The 15,254-nt window shown below is 41.2% G+C and overlaps 1 long non-coding RNA gene across 1 annotated transcript; it reads right to left on the bottom strand.

Annotated features, from left to right (window-relative positions):
* Nucleotides 1-1,693: 1,693 nt before the first annotated feature.
* LOC107401712 (uncharacterized) lies at nt 1,694-14,604 on the bottom strand. The gene is made up of 2 exons (XR_013052709.1): nt 6,366-14,604; nt 1,694-4,323 (listed from the first exon to the last, which is right to left on the bottom strand). It is a non-coding gene; the product is annotated as an uncharacterized LOC107401712 (long non-coding RNA).
* Between the last annotated feature and the right edge of the window lie 650 nt (nt 14,605-15,254).

Raw genomic sequence — 15,254 nt, 5'->3', positions numbered from 1 at the left:
AACTTTCTATGGTTTTCTGCAGAGAAGGAGGTCTCATTTCGCTTCCTAAGTTGAGCCTGAACTCACTGTACTTCAGGTAGTGCTTGCCCTTGCCGTTCTCCCACCTCAGCACCCCAGGCCTGACCTCAGAGCTCATTTTAATATTATATTCCCATAGGTCAAAAGCTTTCAGTTTTATCTGCCTAGTCAAAGCTCTATAAGGGCTCCAAGGAACAAGAATCTCAATTCCCAGAATATTTTTAGAAGAGACCTGGGTATCAGTATTTAAACACCCTAAGCAGTTACCAAGGGCAACTAAGTGTGAGAACTAATATATTGGCTGCTGCTAAATAACTAAAATAATTACATTCATATTATTCACCATGGATGTTTGTCCTATTTCCTGCTGCATCCCTAAGATCCAATAAGTACCTGGCCAGTGTATGCCATACATACAATAAGCATGTTCCCAATAAATAATCACTATTGTAATACAATCTGGCTAACCCTTCACTAAAATAGGACTGATCAAATCTATTGTCTACTTGAGTCATTCTCATTTGGACCTCACTGTAAGTAAGAGCTCGATGTCCTTCTTTTGTTTGCCTGTGGATACATTAAACAAAGTCATTGGTCATCCTATCGGGTAATGCCACTCAGCTATCCTTGGGATGAATGGAAAGGAATCCACCTGTGACTGTGTACCCCCGAGACAAGGAGTCCTTACAAATCCAAAGACACATCTCCTACATAGCACCACAGCTCAGATAACAAGAAGTCAGATTACCTCTTGCTAAGGATCCAGATGAGCGATCCTCATCTGGGAGGACTAACATTACACTGTGCATGGCTGTTGCAGACTTTCTCAACTATACTTTTATGCTAGTGCTCTGGGTATCTTTATATATAATGAGTTAATGTCATTTGTATATAGTCCTGTATTTGCTATTTTTTAAAATCATGGGATAATTCAGAGTATAGCACCTTGGTGGGGAAGCCAGCATACCATTGGGATGCTAGCTTCTGAGAGGAAATGACTACTGGGATAAGAATTGAAGGACAGATGATAGAATTTGGAAGGGATGGTGGAGAGATATAGACAAAAGGCTACAGGTCTAAAAAAGTGAGGAGATGAGGGAGTAAGAGAAGACAGATGGTATGAGGAGGGAGGTAGATGAGTACTTGATGATTCCAGAGAGTTCTGCTGGAAGAAGAAGCCAGAACATCAAATTCACTTGGTGCCATGAGATCTCGAGGGCAATGGTAATTATAAAGATTTTAATTCCTGGAGAATGATGTTCATGATTTAGAGAATTCTCTGGATTCCCCTTGACATTCTGCAGGGAAGTCCTGGTAGGACGAGGCAGTACTCCAGATAGGAAAAGATAACATTTTCTTACTCCATTAGCACAGGAAATGGGAAGAAGCACACTTATCTGAATAGAAGAAAAGGGGGAAGGCCAAAGGGGACACTGAACTCCCAGCCATGGCCTGTGCACAAGAGAGACTGAACCTAGATTTCTGACTTGGGTAGATCACCACAGCATTTAAAGGTGATATGGGATTATTAGAGAGTGTCTCTAACTTAACAATTGTTTTTATCCCATTAGATATTTGGTCCTTATGGATCACAAACTAGTTTCGATTTATACATACACAAGTGAAAGCAAGCTATGAGAGCCGTCTTTTCCAATAAATTAACACAAGTCCACAGTTAATGCAACATTTCTTTTATTGGGAGTCAAGGACTCAGATGTCAACGAAGTCACACTTTGTGCTTGGGCTACTCGGTAACAACAAACCTGTTTACTTATGAAGTCAGTGAGAACAGTGTAAGACAGAGCCAACAAGTACTTTGAAAAAACAAGACAGCCAGAGCCATGATGGGGACTGCTTATGACAATGTCAAACAGCTAAGTAGAAAGTTACATCAGTTAAATATCCAGGTATCTCAAAAAGTTAGACATCTGTCCCTTAGCAGAGCCAGCTTAACCATCTCCTTTCAGCCAAAAAAAATCACAATTTAGACATCTATGGTATCTAGATGGCCACTGTATTAATTAATCACTGCTAAATGTCAATCAAATGCAGAGTAGCTGGAAGCAAGAATGGGATTTTTAGTTCTAGTTTCTTATGGCCAAAGGAATCTTGAATTAGTTACATGCATAAATGAGGATTACAACACAAAATGACTAGTGGTCATTGTTAATATTTCAGTATTACTGAAATTAGTCATGGTTAAGTATTCACAACATTTGCAAAAGTTGACCATTGGTCAAGTGGGTTGAGAAGATGAACAGTGGGAGATTGGATCTGTACAGGTGAACAGTGACTACATGATTGGGAATATCATTAAAGATATAGTATACACATAACTGTCGCTATTCTGTATTCTTTGGGGACAGATCATTGACAACTTCTTGGCCCAAATACACTAGTTCATAGCTGTACTTCACAATGACGTGAGGTGCTAAAGAGGGAAGGAACTGGAGAGATCTACTAGATCCAGTCTATGAGGCATTCCTTGATCATATAGACAGAATACCTTCTGTAATCAAATAGAAGTTCATGTTTCTTTAGGGCAGGAGGGAGTAGTTTAAAAGCCAATGAAATGATAACTGAGGGCCTTGTATCTGTCCCTTGCTGGGACACTTCCAATATATGCTTTGTTTTGTTTTGTTTGTTTGGGTTGGTTGGTTTTTATTTTTCAAAGTTACTCTGCTTACAGACTATAGATCTATGTTTTCTATCAAAAAGATATTGTGACAGGGAACTTAAGGCCACTACTCTTAAAACTTCTAGAGTTTTTTTTTTTTTTTTTTTTTTTTTTTTTTTTTTTTTTTTTGCAGAACTAAGTCAAAAGTTTCATGATGTCTGACCAAAATCAAAAGGAAATGTCTAAACTGCTGACAGGCTCTCCTCCACTAAATTCTCAATTTTCTGTCGTGAAAATACATTTTATCATTCTGGTGTAATTCATATACAAACGTGGAGAGCATCGAGACTATAAGTAAGCAGAAGGGCTATTTGTTTCCATGGACAGACAGTAAGGGCTGTGGGGAAAGTGACAGCAGTGTGGGTACTGATCACAAAGTCTGACTTCAGGCTCCAGCTCATGAGCTTTGTGACCACAACCTTGAATGTTCATAGCCACACATAGCACCTTGGCCAGGCACGTAACCTCATCAAAATCAGTTTCGTCACCTGGGAAGTGGGAACAATGTGTAATTTTTTAGAGCTCTCATGAGATTCATTATGCAAATTATTTCCTACAAGGAATAAACTTGGTAACTAGCAATTACAAACAGAAGAATCATGAGTTCTACACAGGTACCACCAATTGCCTTCATCCTTCTAGTGTCAGAGAACTGGCTCTTTAGTTCTAGTGTGGTTTAGGTGACTTCTGGGGTGGGAGAGGGAAAATACATGTGTGCACCATCTTTACAAGACACACAGAGAGGGATGCTGAGTGTTGAGTGAAGTCAAGTTGACAGGACGATTTGCAATCTCCAAAACTCGCTACGTGGATTTCCTCTGCCATGCCCTTCAGGACTCTATTTTCTCCTACTTTCCCATTTATGTATTTTTTTTAACATCCTTAAAGGTTGTTTTCATATTTTCTCTTTAGGGCAACATTCTTCCTTAGGCAAACCAATTTGGCCTCCTCTAAGCACATTGTCTTTGGTTTTGTTTCTGTTCTTATTGTCTACTGACTCTGTTTATCACTACATTTTAGGTAGTTTATGTACCCTTGTCCAGTTTGATTTCCACCCTTGGAAGCAGCTGCCATACATCACAGAGCCAAGCTTGCCACTCAGAGTCTGGGGGCATGATGTGGTGTTTCTGCGTGGTGGCATGAGGTCTCTGTGGGTCACCTGTGATGACACTGTCTTTCACTTTCTAGATCTCTCTCAGGAACAAATACTGTATGTTGATAAAAATCAGTCTCCCCAGAAAATCAGTCTTTTCATACATTAACACACTTGGGCAAAGTTGCCTTTACACAATTGCACTAACAAGCATGTCCATACTAGGATCAAAAATGCATGGCATGTGAATCTGAACACAGACAGACAAATACACACAAGGAAAGGAAAGCTTTTGACTCGTGAATGGGCTGGGTTTTTCTGTTTCTTGTAAAGATTACTATTGGCTGCCACTGCACCATGTGGGTGGCTGCTGTGCAGGAGGGGTCTCTTCAGGTGGTCAGTTGCTTTGTTTCAACTTCACAGTTGGCATGAGCAGTCCATCAGTCTAGCAGTCTCTGCCGTCTTTGTCCTCTCCCTGGGGAGACATTCCTGAGAAAGGGGGCTATAGGACCAGCTGAAAGCAACATCAGTACAACTGAAAAGATAATAGAACATGTCACAGACAGTTACCACATTGACTGTTTAAAGGAAATGAATTTGTGACACCTTAGAGACAATGCTATTTCTAACTACTGCAGAAATGCTACATCACTCGGACAACAACAAACAGCTTTCTTTCATCGTTCCCCTTGCTCAAGGATCAGTTAAGCAGTGGTCTTGTCCCAGTGTGGACGAGAGCGTCCTACTGAAAGGAGTGCTTCAAGTCTACCCTCACCGAAACAGGACACACAGGCAGAGATCAAAAGACTGCAGGGTCCAGGGCACATTCAAATAAGTCCTGGGGATGAAGACGAACTAGCTTGGTTGTCAGTGCCTAGCTGCTTAGCATGCAGGAGTGAAGGAAAGCACTGGAATTACTGGGTGCTAATTGCTGACCCCTGGAAATTATCTTGGTCTTTCTAGTACCTCACACAGAACTTGGTACATGGTACTTAAAGAAAAAGAGAGGGAGAAAGGGGAGGAGGGAGAGCAGGAGTAGTAAGAAAGAGAAAGGGAAAGAAAAGGAAAGAGAAAGAAAGAAGAAAGAAAGGTGAGTGGATGGAAGGAGGGAGGGGAAGTGGGGAGAAGAGGAGAGAAAATAGGAGAAAGGAAAGGAAGGAGAAACTAATGAAGGAAGGTGAGAGTGTGCCCCAGAAGAAAATTAGTCAGATGTAAGCATATTAAAGGTGTCAAGACTGGGGAGTCAAGTCTGATTTAAGAAGGGCTTCTACATGCTGGGTTGTTTGAGAAAAATGAGGTGGGGCCCTTTCCAGGTGGCTTTGAACATGTCAGTGTTTCATTTGGGAAGTGTGTTGTGGTCGAGCAACCATTGTAGGCTCCTGAAAGGAGCATTACCACAATCCCAATGAACCGAGAGGAACAAGAAACACAAAACTTAAAGGCATCGATCCAAGGGAGAAAACAAACCACACTCCGAGGGATGACAGGCAAGCAGAAGGGCTGGGGGACAGGGTGTGCCTAAAACAGGAAGGCAGGTGTCTGTCTGGGAATCTTCCAAGTCAACATTGAAGGATGTGGGCTTACAACTATGATAAAGAATTCACTTTTCCTACTGGACAGCCTTATTTTGATTTCCATTTTCTTTGATTTTTGCCCCTAGGCTGGTGTTTTTTCAGTCACCATCCCTTCCTGAAAATGAGCTCCAATCTTTTGTGCTTTCTCAACAGGGCAAAACAGATTAGTAAATACTAAACCCGGGAGGTGGAATCAGATGTAACCTTGAAGGGCAACTGATACCAACAGACTCTGGGTTCATGGGTTCTGCCTTGTTCCTATTGGCCCCACACTATAAAATAGCTTCAACAACTCTGAGAGCTGTAAGAACTGAGAACTTTCCTGGTCTGACCCACTCACTTCACAGATAAGGATATTTGAGAAGAGAGGTATTAATGTTACTCTCTTACTCTGCAGGAGTTGTTGTGAATGAGATGTGCTTTGCAGGTGGTTTTAATTTAACTAAAACCTTTGACATCAGCTTCTCCATTATACTCACACAATGAAATTGCATCAATGAGCTAGGTACACTGAATGGAATGTACCAGGACACATCACTGCACTAAATAAGAGTACACCGAGGATGCTGGTTCTCCAGAGGCAAGATCTAACTGGTAGAATGACTTACTTTTAAATATTGTGAATGGGCAATGTATTTTATAAACAATGATATTGAAGATGTGGTGCTAAGCTTTTGGCATACATGCAATATTCATTTGTGAATAAATTAGCATGATATTGTATTACAAAAGAACACTGTATATAGTACTTTCATGATTCATATAGATAGTGAGTAATGGAAAGACCAAGAATATGTGAGAAGATAAAAAACAAGCTCCATATTGCTTTGGAGTTACACAGACCCAACCCATGCAAAAATGGCTTTTATATACTATAAGTGCTATTTTAAAAAATTTGAGGAATGAACATGCAGCAGACAGTAGGGGAATGGACAGATTTCACATGTTTGTCATGAGTTAAAAATTTTGCAGATCAGCTTTGTTTTTTTGGTTCTATACCTACCATTGCATCGAGTAGTGGTGCGGGGTCTTCTACTCAGCAAAAGAGTCTCTTGGGATCCTTTTTGTAATTTGAATGCAGAAGAAATACAAGTGAGACCCTTACATTGCCTTGCTCAGTAATAATTCTCCAAGTTTGTCTTGACAATCTCATCACCTATTGCATTTAGCCAAGTGCCAGACTGACCAGCCAACTCACTGTGCTTCTGCCTGGGTTTTTTTTTTTTTTTTTCCCTTGGTAGGTAGATCTTCATGGGGCAGCTTGCTGGAGAAGGCTCCCCAGGGGAGCCATCAGTAGATCTCTGGAATCATGTTGAGGCCCCAAAAGGGAACTGAAGTTAGTACACAAGAGTTCCAGTTACTCATCACGTGACATGCAAAATGGAGGGGAAAAGCAGAAAAGGAATTGTTTATTATTGTTAATGGTTTGATTATTTTGATTAAGTTAAAAACTATTATCTCTGCCTAATGTCATTTCTCTAATTCCAACAAAGGAAATGTACTCCTTATAAGTAATATTTAGTACTCTGATGTTCTCCATGCTTCCAAGTTATCCAAAGTCAGGATAAAGAACAAATCCACAAAGAATTGCGAATGTTTTGCAAAGAATTCAAGTGTCTCCAGTGACAACCCTTCGAGGGATCATTAGTTTTCAACATCTAGGTTTTTCACTTTCATTCTCACACAAGCACACTGGCTGCAAAGTCCTTTTATTCTTATATTAATTAACAAGGAATTAAAAAAAAATAAGCTGGCTTAAAAAGCATTCTACTCAGAAGCAATTGCAAGTGATGAGACATGCCCAAGGGTGGGGGTGGGCGACAAACTCAAGTAGGCTACATGTAAAGCAACGTGCAGCTCTATGCACATTAGTATAATTACAGATTGCAAATTATATCGGATGTATCTAATATCTAATTTTTTGAAAGCTGATTCCACTTGAGACTTCAATAACAGCATCAACATTTTGCAGGTGGCTCCTTCTGTACAGTATCCAAGGGGAATTATTCTTCTAATGTGCTTATAGCCCTCAAGTTAAATCTGGAGCTCCTGCTTAAAGGACCAGTGAACAATGAACACTAAGAATAACACCTTGACAAAGGAAATGGGGAGGGGGTATTACCCTGGACAACACTGAGTACAGTTACTTATTCTATCTGTACTGTGAACACGATACTTTCTTCAAGCAATAAGGAACTTCAACATGTATCATTAGAAAATGTGGAAGAGGCTATACACACATTGAGGAAGCCAACTGAAAAGCTAAGGGTTGGCTGTCATAGATCTATAGATAAAAGAGACCTGTGCGTCTGAGTGGCATGTATACCTTTGACTGCAAATGGAAAGTCTTACACTAAATTCAGCTCATCGAAGACAGACATCCAGTTTGTGTGTCTAAAGAAGATCCAAGCTCTGCTTTGAGCAACTGGCTTTGTCCTCATGCCCTACATGAATCAATCTCCAAAGAACTAAAATATATTTGAGATCTCTCGGAGAATGAAGCATATTCTTCAAGTTGATTGGATCCATTTTTTTTTATTCCTCTTTAAAGATCTTTCTGCTAATTAGTCGGGGTTGCTGTTGAATTATTTAATTATCTGCACTTTTGTGCAGTGAAATATGTTGTCATAGCACACACTTTACAGTGCAGTGACTGTTCACATTTAATGATGCCTCTATAGTTAGTACTTTCCTTTGTTCAGCTCATAAGTGGTTTTAGAAAAAGGGGTGGGACCCGAAGGAGGAGCCTTGGGGTTTGTAAAATAAAATCATACATTCCTGTGCATGTGCAGAATCTGATGCATTTATATGAATTTCATCGTAGAAATCAAGCTGCAATTCCATTCTGAATAAGGCACAGCACATGTCGGTGACTTCAAATGCAGCCTGGAGGCTCTGAGTGTACCTTGAACGTCTCTCTAGTGAATCCTCACTGCAATGCCATGGGGAAGGGACGACTTTTTTTTTTTTTCTTTTTTTTAAATCAGCAAGGAATGTCTTTAACGAGGAAGAAGTAAATTATGATAATTACTCTGAATGGTCGGATCCTTGAGCATTACTAATTAGCATTTATTGCCTGGATTATAGAACAATACAAGTGAAACCAAACCGCGGTTGCTCTTTTACCTTGGAGACTTGAAAAGGCAATGGAGGAAGAAGTCTGCAGCCACCTCCCCGGTGCAGACTGCAGTCAGTCCACCTCTCCACAGCCTGAGGACTCCCTCCTTGTGGAAACACACCCATATGGTCTTCAGCATTTCCGGCCCATTCATCTTTTTGTGTTAGCCTCATATTTGCATGGGCTATCATAGTTTCGGGAGACTGGTGACAGGCGAAACATTTTAGCTATAATACCAGCTGAGGACAATATTATCAGTTGGGTGAGCTTAGCAATAAAGAGCTAAAACACCATGCTCCAGAAAAATATGGAATTCTTCCAGAGAAATATTTGACTTAAGAATAGAACAAAGAACTCAGCTCTTGGTGAATAAAATTTTACATTCCTTTCCTCACTTGCCCTTAGGATTGAAGTTAAAATTTAAAAAAAAAAATAGCCGAGAAAAGATGATGGGTTTCTGGTTATAAGGACATTTATTTATTTATTTATTTATTATTTATTTATTTATTTATTTATTTATTTATTTATTTATTTTCCATTAGGAATCTGTGATAGCATGAATTCTGAAATTAGAAAACAAAAATTAGATGCTGATGAGCAGGCTGACCGCACAGAATAAATGCCATTCATATAATTTGGCAACTGAAAATTTTAAATAAGCCAGCAGGTAGAAGGAGAGAAAGGGGGAGAAAAAAAAACCCTGAGCCATTTATCACTGTGCAATCCCCGCTGTTCTCCACACCCCATTACAGCGAAGGAAGAGAAAAGACTACAGGCAGCCAGAAACCCGGCCCTAAATACAGTCACTAGTCTTCCAAATACCTTCCATGGATTCCCCACCCCACTCCCTTCTAGTCTCAAAGAATAAGTTTGACCAAATCTGTGAGGAGATTTAATAGACTGGTGGAAGAAATTAATTCTGCCGAATGAGCAAATGCATTCGAGTTGTCTAGATGCAAATAAGAAAGATAATACTTTTCATTGCCTTTGACATGCTAGGCGGATTAGTTTAGAATGTTAAATCTGATTTTATTAGAATATATTAGCAGTGTTTTAATTAATACCAATCAAACGTTTTCTTTCCCTGGGGCTTGATATGTTCCTAACACTTTCTAAATCATCTGTTTTTCTCCCTCAGAAAAGAAGAAGAGGAGAGAAGAAAAAAAACTACCAAATCACCAAAGCCTTTTGTTACATTCTTCTTACTTTACTGTATTCAATGGGAAACTGTAAACTTTTTGTATAAAGGTGTTTTGCCCATAAAATTGGTTCCAGTATCAGATTTTAAAAATGAGCACTCTTCTCTAGTTTGCTCTCTTGAAACAAAATAAAATAAAAAAAAAATAGAGATTTGAAAATTAAGCATTTAACATATTTTTCTTTTGGGTAAATATTGCAAAAGAGGTTTCAGCTGGTTCTTCTTGTTATCAGTGCGGCTTCTTAAAGCTGTTAGATTTCAACTGCTTTGGTTTTAAGCTGGCAAAAAAGAAGACTTTTTTTAAAGGAGGTGGTTGTGTTAGTGAAGGGGTGTGTGTGTGTGTTTGTGTGTGTGTGTGTGTGTGTGTGTGTGTGTGTGTGTGCATGCTAGTTAAAAATACGGTGAGCCACTGCACCCTGTGAACTGAATTGTAACTGTGCTCCAAGGAGGTACAAGACTGCATTCCACTCATTATCCCCCCTTTCTCTTCAGCTTCCTGTCCTTCTGCACCCCAGCTCCAGTTCCCTGGGTCTCTTTTCTTCCCCCAGTGCACCCCCACTGCAGCTCACCGCCTTTTTATTTTTTATTTTATTTTTTTATTTTTTTTATCTGCCAGGCTGGATTTGCGCTTTTAAAGATCAGTATCAATAATAGCCTGCTTGTTTCGGCTACACTCTCCCTTTAAAAGACAGTCCCCTCTAATTGATGCGTCTGGGCTAGTCTAGACTGGTAGTGATTGAACCAACCACCAATTATGTTATTCATTTCACTGAACTCCGCTGATGGGCTCCATGAGGAAGAGGGGGTGTTGAGAACCCTGCCCTTGCGCCGAAGCAGTTGCCTGCTGAAATATAGAAATCTGTTGTGTCGTACACACTGCTGAATGCCTGGCCAACCTGCATTACAGTAGCAGCCTGAGAACAGGAGCAATCCACGTGAAAACATGGGGAAGCAGGAGTGCCTGCTAGTACAAACTGAAACGTTTGTGTTGAATTATGTCCCTCTATCACTTGAAATCACAGAGAAATCACATCTATCATATCTTTATTGATCCATGCACACATTTCTGTCATGTCAGCTGCATACATATTTTGCCTTCAAAAAGCACCAAATGTTTGCCAATCTTTCAAATGTATAATGTGATAATATATGTTACCCATAAGTTAAACTGATGCACCACCGTAATTTCCACATAGCTATGCATGCACATTAGTTGAAACGGGATGGGGAATCATTAATCATTTTATATAAACTAATGGACAAAATCTCTTAAATAACTGTAAGCTTTGAAGCACATTCTATCAAAGGCTGCCAAGTAATAGTTAAATTACAGCCGTACAAGAGGTTTCAACAAAAGACGTAGCACAATTGTTGCACACTTCTCAATTCAGCATTCTGATGCAAAATGCTTTCTTGACTGTAATTTGGGGTAAATGAGTAAAATTGAGACAAGCATTTAAAAATGGGAAGAGCAGCTTCCTTCCCTTTCCTCTCTCTGTGTACAATGAGGTTACAACCATTACAAAATCTTTCAAAGATGAAAGCATTTGGAGTCTGGGCTGATTTAGGCATTTTCCAAAAATGGAGAGAAAGGCTGGGCTGAGAAGAGTAAAAGTGTTTAAAGGAAACTGTACGCCCGAATTTTCTGCAACAAAGGGAAGGTAAGCCGCGTCCTTCTTCCCTGATGTGAGGCTGACCTGAATCACTGAAATTACCCTGCCATGAAAAGTTATAATCCCAGAAAACTACAAACTAGAAAATGCTAACAATTACCTCAAGAGAGGATCCTTTTTACATGTGGTTTGGTATTACCAATAGCTTTGTCGAATTGAATTAAAATCCTGATAAAAATCTTCCCAGCTTCTAAAGAAGAGTCGTAGGCATTGATTTCCCCCAAAGAATGCAATATCAAATGCACTCAATTATTTCTTTCATCCCATGATATTTAGAAAATCCATTTCTATTCTTATCACCTTTAAATTCACCAAGCATAACATTTTTAAAGAGGTACCAAAGCAAGGAGGTAGTATTACTCCTTCCATTTTGTTTTTAAGAAATCTTGCAAAGTAACACATGTTTTATCTTTCCCAGTCTCTTCATTTTTTTTCCTTTGTATTGAATACAAGAGTTGAATATTTAACCTATTCATTTATTCCAAACCAGTGGTTCCATCATACCTAGGTCAGTGAAACTACTGTCTAGCCATATACAACACATGTGTGGACAATGCAGATATAATATATTCTCATGCCCATTTTAATTGAGCACAATTTTCAGATTAACTGTTGAGTTTAAAAGTTGGAGGCATGGGGCATGCTGGGACTTCAGCTGAGATGTTCTGAGGTCAACCACCAGGTACTGAGCTGTTGGTGTTACGCTCTGGTAGTACTGCGTGTTGCTCTCAAGGAATAGACCCTGCCGATGATTTTCCACCAGCCTCAGTGTCAGCCATATACACAGGCGTCCATAACAGCCAACACAGGATGCTAACAGTCTACTTCAACAGAAGCCAGGAGCTGCCACACTCTGGTCACCTGATCCCATCTAACAATGGAAGCCTCAGAGGTGTACTCTCATCACTTCTGACAAACTTTCTTTTCTTTTCTTTTTTCTTTTTCTTAAAAGACAAAAAGTTCCTTCAGCGACGCAAAGGCACGACTCGCAGCTCCCAAGAGCCTAACCCGTGGATTTAAACGGTAAACATCACAAGTTAGGGTCTCAGGGACTGAGGGGAGCGCAACACAGTATTTTTTCTTTCTTGAGACAAAACAAAGCAAAACAAGAATGACAGGCAATTTCAGTTGCAGACTCGGGACTAAAATGCAGCAAACAGGTGGTCCAGTGTGGCGACATCCTGGCTTTCTAAGCCTCTTCCCTTCACAAAATTTAGATCCATTGCTGACTCCGTACAACCCTGCATACGCAATATATATATATATACATGCCTGAACATGCAAATGGCAGCTATATCAAAGAAAACTTTTAAGCTTTGGGCAAAATAATTGGGAAATAATATGAATAGACTCAGAAATGACCATTTCTATTTGGTTAATTAAAAAAAAAAACGTGATCTACAATCAGGATTAAATAGCTCTTCAAAGCTTTCATTTGTAAATAGCAGGAATAGACTAAGGAGAAGAAAATAACCCTCTGCCTTCCCCCAGGACAAGCGTGCCACATGCAACAATCCTAAGAGATGGGGATTGGGAGAAGCAGGATTCCGAGGTTAGAAAGGTTTTTGAACTCACCCATTTGAAGTGGAGCCCGGCTGCAGAGCTTCCAGGAGCGCCATCCAGAGCCGGGGGGAGAATGTGAGCTCGCTGTGCGCTAGGCTAGGCGAGGTGTTCAATAGGACAGAGAATGGGGCGGGGAGGGAAGGCGGGGGCAGGAAGCGATACTCCAAAATCCAGAGAAGACCGTAACTCTATGGTTTATGCTTTGGCCGGGGCGTGAGGGTGGGAGGAGAGGCAGTAGGGTGGGAGTGGAGGGAGGGGCTGGGGCTGATCAAATTTGGAAAACAGTCGGTTAAAAAATTAAAAATAAATAAATCGAGAGAGAACAAGAAAATTTCCCAAGGACTGCTTGGGGGAAAAAATTTTTTTTTTTCTTTTCCTTCTTCTTTCTCTAGCATGCAGAGTTCTGTCAGTCTTGCAAACCGGGCCCTCCTCTGCATCAGCTGCTTGGCTGAGGCCAAGGCCAAAATCACCCAGAGCGAGCACCAGCCTGTCATTTGGTAGACGCAAAGTGGGAAGGGGTGGGTGCGAGCTGGGGAGATGCTCCCCCCCACCCTCGCCTCCCGCTGCGGATCCTTTGAAGCCTTTGGCCAATATTTCAGAGGAATCCGAGGCATAATCCCCCTCCATCTTCACAGACAGCCACTAGTGCTGTACCTGATAGAGTCCCTCTCCCCAACCTCCTCTGCCTGGAAGCTGAGCTTTCCTGTGCAGACTCAAAAAAAAAAAAAAAAAAAAAAAAAAAGAACCGAAAGGGAGGGGACCGACGGGAAGATGCTTCTTTTAAAAAAATTTCTTTCCCCTCACCCCTCCTTTCTTTCTTTTATCCCAGGCCTGAGCAAAGTAGATGGCTGGCTGGGCACGCAGAATAACAAAGCACCGGCCTAAGGAAGACACTGGAGGGGGCCCTTCTACTCCGAGCAAAAAAAAAAAAAAAAAAGACAAGAAAAAAGAAAGAAAGAAAGAAAAAATAGTGAAGAGCTCCAGGCTCGCCTCCTCCCCACCAGAAGAACTAGACTCACACAAGCCAGCCTTCTAAGCCGTCTCTTTCCCTCTGTACAGGGTCTGTTTAGAACACCCACACACAACTTCTTTTCCTCACCTCTGTAGGTCCTGCTCATGTACAGTTCTCCGTTCAGCTCGCCGTCTCTCCTCTTCCTCTCCTTCCCCTTTTCCTCTCCAAAGAGCCAGTCCGTCATCATCATACCTAGTCTCCCCTCTCTCTCTCTCTCTCTCTCTCTCTCTCTCTCTCTCTCTCTCTCTCTCTCTCTCTCTCTCATATTATTAATAATAATAGCCCTTTCGACATAGCAGCATGAAGTGGCTGCCTTTGAGAAAGCACATTTAATCTTTACTGGCTCCCCTAGGCTTCGCTGAAGAAGAAGGCAAGGGGAGAAAAAAGGAGAGAGAGGAAAAAGCATGTAAGGGAGGCTGCTGACGGACAGCAAGCATCAGGCACAAATCAGCGACAAGTTGGATTTTCCTAGACCACACTGCCCCCTTTCTTCTCGGCTCTCTCCCTGGGCTCCTGGAAAGCCCCAGTGTCTGGTTACAGGAGGCAATGGGTCTTTCTGCCAACCGTGGTGCAGATTCCTCACATGCCTGCTTAAACCTCTGGCAGAGAAAGGAATCGATATCCCCCTCTAATCACCTTTAGCTCTTTGATGGCGTCCCCCCTTTTCTGAGAATCCGCTTGGCTTCCCTTGCCTCTCCCCCCACCCCACCAGGCTCTCGCATACAAAGCTTGAAGCAATGTCATCTCTCACTTCCTTCCATATCTTGAAGACAAGCCTCTTCTAATATTCTCGCGCTTGCTCTCTCGGTGTTGTGTAGCATGTCTCCTCCCGGACTAGCAACACCGGATGCACAGAGACATCTCCCTGACTACTAATGAGATCAAAAATACACCATCAGGTCAGGGTAAACTAGACATTGTTCTCTACCGATTCAAACGTGTGTGTGTGTGTGTATGTGTGTGTGTGTGTGTGTGTGTGTGTGGTGTGTTCTTTTGCTAGACCTACAGTTCAGGTAGCTCATTTTCTAAAGTGTTGGGGGGGGGGGCAGATCAAGGTGGGACTGTGAAGAAGTGAGACCTTGGGTGCAATGTGGTTCTTCGGCCAATTGTCTGGCATCCACACACACTCTCGTGAATGAGCGCAGGTGAGGCTTCTTGTGAAATTTTCCTCCTTTCTTTTTTATTTATTTTTTTTTCTTAAATGGACAGATAGTCAACAACGCCCAACCATTTCTTTGAAATTGTTGTGTGAAAGCATAAAAGAGCAACAACTCAAGTCTATATTTAAGATACATAGACACTCTTCAGGCACGTAATGATCACAATGC

Source organism: Peromyscus maniculatus, chromosome 7, assembly GCF_049852395.1.
Source record: "Peromyscus maniculatus bairdii isolate BWxNUB_F1_BW_parent chromosome 7, HU_Pman_BW_mat_3.1, whole genome shotgun sequence".
NCBI classification, from domain to species: domain Eukaryota; kingdom Metazoa; phylum Chordata; class Mammalia; order Rodentia; family Cricetidae; genus Peromyscus; species Peromyscus maniculatus.
The sequence above is the reverse complement of the archived record's forward strand: the minus strand, read 5'-3'. Positions and strand labels throughout refer to the sequence as shown.